General features: G+C 37.0%; 1 protein-coding gene across 4 annotated transcripts in view; it reads left to right on the top strand.

The window, feature by feature from the left end:
* LOC116848991 overlaps positions 1–6,307 on the top strand; it is a 201,010-nt gene that overhangs the window by 101,525 nt on the left and 93,178 nt on the right. The window contains exon 1 of one of the 4 annotated variants that reach the window (XR_004379048.1): positions 1,185–1,447. The exons of the other annotated variants lie outside the window; for them this stretch is intronic. The gene's annotated coding sequence lies outside the window, so the exon portion shown is untranslated. Of the gene's footprint in view, positions 1–1,184; positions 1,448–6,307 lie in introns of those variants that run through there. 4 annotated transcript variants of the gene reach the window in all.

The following is a 6,307-nucleotide window of genomic DNA, read 5'->3' as shown; positions in this document are numbered from 1 at the left end:
AGAGAGAGAGAGAGAGAGAGAGAGAGAGAGAGAGAGAGAGAGAGAGAGAGATTAATTATCAGCGTGCCGAAAGCCTTAATCATCCGTAAACACACACGAAATGTCCTCTCTATTCGACTGTCACGTGGCTGGGAATCCTAATTCTGCAAGCGCGTTTCGCGGAGCTTAAATTAAGTATAACGTCGAAATTAAATATAAACACAAGGCCAAATATAAAAGGCATTCTAAATCCGCCCAAAGATATTTCAGGGCTTGATCCTTTGAGAGGAACATGGAATCGATCTTAACCGCGGTGGAAATCTCGCAGGAGGTCTCGCGGCACTTACACGTGGAGTTGTAAGTTTTCCACGAGAAGGGCACGCACGTTTTCCATCACAAATGCGCAGTAATCGCAGAACGAACTTTAGATATGGATAACGAAACTTTGTCTCCCAGTTAAATCCGGGTTAATTTCTCCCTCGTCCCGCGATGAGGGAAAACGCAGTGTAAATGGAAAAGTTGCGACAGATGCGACCCTCGATATTGTCGCTCGATAATGATCGATTCCTCCTCGAAAGATTCGGCTCAGTGTTGGGCATTAATCGATTAAGAATTTACTTTAGATTAAGGATTTTCGTATAATCGACGAACATTGCAAAAAAATACGTGAAAATTAATGTGTGAGATATAAAGTTTATTTCCGCGAAATAAAATTTATTTTACTGTGAAATAAAATTTATTTCTATGAGATAACTTTTATTCCGCAAATAAATTTTCAAATATTTTTTTCTCAGTCAGTTATCAATTTTGATCATCACATATAAAATTGCAGATAATTTCATCGGCTAATGAAATTGATTAATTATTAAATTTAGGCGTATGTGTGTAGTTGATTATACATTGATTAATAATTACTATAAATAATTAATATTGTAATTAATAATTAATTTCATTAATCGAGGAAGTTACTAGTGATTTTGTATACATGAGCCATATTCGTTGCTACGCATTTTTCATCATTGCTGAATAATCCAGAAAACATGTTTCCGCTTTCTGGACTGATCGATAATCATGAGAAATATATGGTTAGAAACGCATATGGCTGGTCGAAAATTGTAATTAGTATCTAATCAATCTATCGAATGGTATAGCGATATCGATCTATCGACCTATCGCGGAAGCGAGTGCGTCGTTATAAGAGCGCGGCAATGTTCACGTATCACGTGATTGCGCGGCCATCTTAGCTTTCGTCGAGCAGTTACCGCCACTGACGCATCGATAGACATCGCTCCACGTTTTGTGTTCATCGAAAGTGAGTCTCGTGTGGAAGTAAGTGTCGGGAGTGCCGAAAATAGCGATGTGCAATCGTTGGGACGTGTCGTGAGTACCTTACTTGGAAGTAATCTCTTCGTTTTTGGGTATACGCAGCCGGTGCTTGCCGAGACGTGTCGAGTCAGCGCCTTCACTTGTAAGTATCATCGACCCACTCAAGTAGCGGTAGAATCGAACGAATGTCGGATTTATCAATCACAGAAACGCGACGATAATCAGAGCGAAAGAGAAAGATAAAACGACGCCAGAGATATACGCGACGCCGAATTTAGCGCAATAATGTTCGTCTGTAGCAAAAGAGAAAGAGAGAGAGAGAGGGAGGTACATTCTCTAAAGTACAATTAGTGTATTCTTCACATTCTTTGAAATGTGCTATACTAGAAAGTTGGATTTTATACAGCATATAATGGATTTGCGTACTACAGATTTTGTAGTGAGATTTTATTAAAAGTTTCAAAATCAGTGAGAGATTTTCAAAATCAGTGAGACATTAGAAACAGAAATGAAAATATTAAAACGACATTTGGGTAATAAAAAATTAAAAATTATAATAGATATGGTGTAAATTTAGTGTTAGCATATGTCGAGCATTAATTGAGATGAGAATTTTCTCCGACTCAAATAATCAAAAAATCAATAATGACAATTAATCAATCGTCATGTACAAAGTCACAAGTGATTTGATCGATTGATAAAACTTATTGATAAAATCAATAAAATATTATTGATAAAACTTATTATTAACTTTGATTATAATTAATTTTTGATTAATAATTGTTCAATAATTAATTTCATCAATCGATTACATATATATGTGATGATTGATTAATTTTGATTATTGATTTGCCGATCATTGTATTTTTCAAAGAAATTTTTAATCGATTAACGTACAATATTGATGGGGATGGCTCAAGTGTCATCACACACACACACACACATACACACAGAATCAGTTGCAGATTGTCATATGCGCGTCATTTGTTCCGTTTGCAGCCCATCTCCCCGCATCCGTGGACAAAAAGCTCCGTGTGCAATTACAAAAGGCGCTTCACTTTCCGCGCGCGGAGCGTTAAAGGTGAGCACGCCGGTGTCGTTTTCACCGGCGACGTATAAGTCGCCATCGAGCGCGCGACCCTGCGTGATACTGCACCATACCCTTTTCTCTCTCCCTTTCTTTTTTCCCCCCCTCTAGGCGGGATACTATCAGAATTATTAACCAGATCGCATGCGTGCACTGCGAGATAACGCGACCGTGCGCGCTCGAAAGGAAAGCTTCATTTTTAATTAACTGAAATAGAAGTTCGCGCGGTAACTCAGAGACGCGAGCCTTTATGTAATAATAACGCGCGGTAACGCCACAATTTTGCCGCGTACACGCGAAAGCATAACACGTTATTAGCATTACTGACCGTTGTTAGCCGGCAAGGTGGCATTAAGTTGACCCAAATAGGCTCGCCCGCAAATTGAACGTTAGTGCTCTTGTTATCGTGTTTTACACTTTTAATGAGAACGAGATTCGGCTCCCCCGTTACATCTCGCCGCTGTTGCTCGGGACCGATCGGTTCTCCTGAGTGTTAACGTCTCGACGATTAATGACCTCGCATGATGCGTTCATATAAATATATACGCAGCACGTGATTGCGGATTGTGCCGGCTTCCTCCGGTGAATTGTGATTTAAAGCGCGCGACGATGCCCTGTCATTATTGCGCGAAGCGCCGGCGTGAATCTGCCGCACGATGTCTGCTTCACCAATTATGCAAAGTAACGAGTATAATACCGCCAGAATACGGACGCAAGCGTCGGAAACACAAGCTCTGGCTGCGGGAATATCACGAGCATTTCAATGCGCTCGCTTGCGGAAATAGCGAGTGTGCGGGTCGAAATACGGTGAATTCGTTAAAAAGCGCTTTCTCTTTTTCTCTTTTACTTCCCGCGTTCGCGATTCGCATGACTAAGGCAAAACAAATTGGGAGTGAAAGAGCGAAAGGCGAAAAGGAAGTTTATTCTGATTAATTAAATGACCGTGTTCTTTTGATAGGAAAAGCATCGATCGGATGAAAAGTCGTTTTAATCATTTCTGTACGAGCCATCATTCTTTGATTAATGTTCTTGCACCTCAGTTGCTGTCTTTCTCTCTCTTCTCCCCCGTCTCGCTTCGTACTTCGCCGACAAATTACGTCAGTCGGTCGAAGGTAAAATTATCGCAAAGTTAGAAGAGTAGAAATGCCGTATGTGGTTCACCACGGTGTTTACGTTTTCTCAAATCGATGGAACGAAAAGGGTGGCGTGGTACTTCTCTAAAGGCACGCCCGATTTAGCTGATTAGCACGAGTCATTGTATGCGGAAATATATTATAAACAGATTTGAAACAGTAAACGAAAATAGAGATTATTAGATATTAAATGTAAATTTATACTAAGTAAGTAAATAAGTAGAAGTTGGGCACTAATTAATCGATATAATGTTATAAAATCACACTTAATCGATATAATGTTATACACAGAGAGAACGATTTGATTGAATCAAATAAACGCTTTTTTGGAATAGTCCAAACGAATTTTTTAATTGATTGAACAAAATTTTGTTTGAAGCAAAAAAATATTTATTTGTGGCTTAGTTCCAAAGAAATATTTTTGTTGTGTCAACCAAATAATTTGTTTGGACTATTCCAAAGAAACATTTATTTGATTCAATAAATCGTTCTCTCTATGTAAAATCACAAATAATTTTACCGACTGAAGAAACTAAATATTAACTTTGGTGTGACTTGTTATATACTGTTTAATAATTAATTTTATCAATCGATTAAATCATTCACTATTAAATACATGATGATTGATTGATTTTGATTGTTGATTTGCCGATTATTTTAGTCAAAGAATTTTTGTTGATTAATCTCCAGCACTAACAGAAAGTGTACATTGAGAGAAACAATATCAAATGAGGGACACTTATGTGTGAAGTGTTGTATTTACTTTTCAAAGATGTATATATCTTTAAGAGACGTAACATTCTTCGTGAGTGGTCCTTGTAAAAAATAAAAAAAATTCTCTTGTACACTTGTGTGATAATTATATAACTCTCTATAATAACATATGTAATATATATTATTTAAATTAATATATATATATATTTTTTTCATTGAGGGAAAAAATATTTTTCAAATAAGAAAACATGCACGGAGAAAATATAGTTTTTTTTTCATATATATTCTTTTCTATTTTACTATGTTTAGTAGTCCAGAAATTAAAAAATATAACTAATATCTGTCTTGCTAAGAAGCACAATAAATTTCTCTGGAAATAGCAGTTTTTGCTATAAACATGACAAGTGTTTTAATTTCAGCACATTTCAGTCTCAAAATATAAGTAGCATATATGAAATGAAAGCACGGTAAATTACTGCAGATCCTTAAAATTCGCTTACAAAATTCAATAGTGAATTTTAGGATAAAATTCTCTCACGCGTATACATGTTCTCAAAACTTAGCTTTTTATGAAAACAACTATTGATTCTATTTAAACGACAGAATTTAGATTAAAGCATAATGGATATATTATTAGTAACCACGCACTGAATAAGTATCTTTTACCCTTTATATATTTTTTCTCTTAGTGTACGAAGCGAATTCCAACGGCGCACGCGTGTAGGGATCTATTTCACTTTTCAATTTCGCGACAAGCCCAAAGCGCTCAAGATTCATCGTAGGAGCAAGGAGGAGGCTCTTTAAATCCATACCGCGGGAATCTAAACGTACATTCGTTACCTCGTCTCGCTCTCAAAGCTCCGCCGAAAATGACTTTTCCCCCTTGCTATATCGAGGACTTTTACGCAACGCGAAAATGTCGGCGCGGATTATCATTACACGCCGGCAAAGGCGTCTTAACATTTGCCCGCGCGCCCGCATCGAATTTCCTCTCGTCTTCAACAATTACCGGACGAGCTCAGGCTCATCTCGTCGTTGGGGAGGGAGACAGTGTCGTCGAGTTATTCTGTTAATTTGAATCGCGCCCACGATCGTGGCGATCGGACGGGAATCTCCGGGAGAATGTTGTCGCGACTGATACAACCGATCCGGAATGTGTCCAAAGGAATTGGCCTCCCCGAGGGGATTAAAAATCACTCCTCGAACGGTAACGGGCGTTTAACGCCAATGTGATATTTCACTCGCACGACTCCAAGTCCGTTAACTCTTTCGTAGCTCTTCCTTCAGCTGTATGTTTCACGAAGAAATGTGTTTCACACTAAAAAGATTATAAAAATTTTTGGGGGAGCAATGATTCTAAATTTACTATCAAAATTGAGATTTAGAATTGTATTTCAGAATGAAAAGCTTAAATATTAAAATATCTACAAGTATAAACTTGAATTATATTTCTTTCTGATCACACACTAATTATAAGTGGAGTGTGAAAAATTTAAATTTAAGACGATAGACTTCAGAAAATGACTGCAGGAAATTTTTGAATACATTTTCGACTATAGATAAAAATCTGCTATTCTGTACATACTCTCTTAATAATTGCTGATATAGTTATGTAGTTATATAATTTTTGTAGGCAAATCTTTTTTCACTTGTCAATAAAACGCGATCTTCTCTTTTACGAATTTACTGAGCGAGACAGAGAAATGTCTGAGATGTTGCCAGTATACTAGCTAAAAACTGAATTTTTTGCAAAGTTTAGGTAATTATATTTTATCGAAAATATTGAATTTAAAAGTATACTAATTTTTTATATACACGTTTAACTTTCCTCTTTAAAACAAGCAAAGATAGAAATCAATCTATTTGTCTTAAAGTTATGATTTTGTTCCAAGTGGAATATGTATGTCTCGGAGGTACGAAAGAATTAAAGAGAGCAATAGCCATGTCAAGGTTGCAAAATAAGACATTCGCATTACTGCTAAGTGCTCTGCCGCGATCGATAACGCGCGCGGAGAGATAATGAGGCAATAAATGATGTAGATAATTATATGTAAGTTTCGCGTATACG

Source organism: Odontomachus brunneus, unplaced genomic scaffold (assembly GCF_010583005.1).
Source record: "Odontomachus brunneus isolate Ranch 3 - 2012 unplaced genomic scaffold, Obru_v1 Obru_scaffold_103, whole genome shotgun sequence".
Classification (NCBI taxonomy): Eukaryota; Metazoa; Arthropoda; class Insecta; order Hymenoptera; family Formicidae; genus Odontomachus; species Odontomachus brunneus.
The sequence above is the reverse complement of the archived record's forward strand: the minus strand, read 5'-3'. Positions and strand labels throughout refer to the sequence as shown.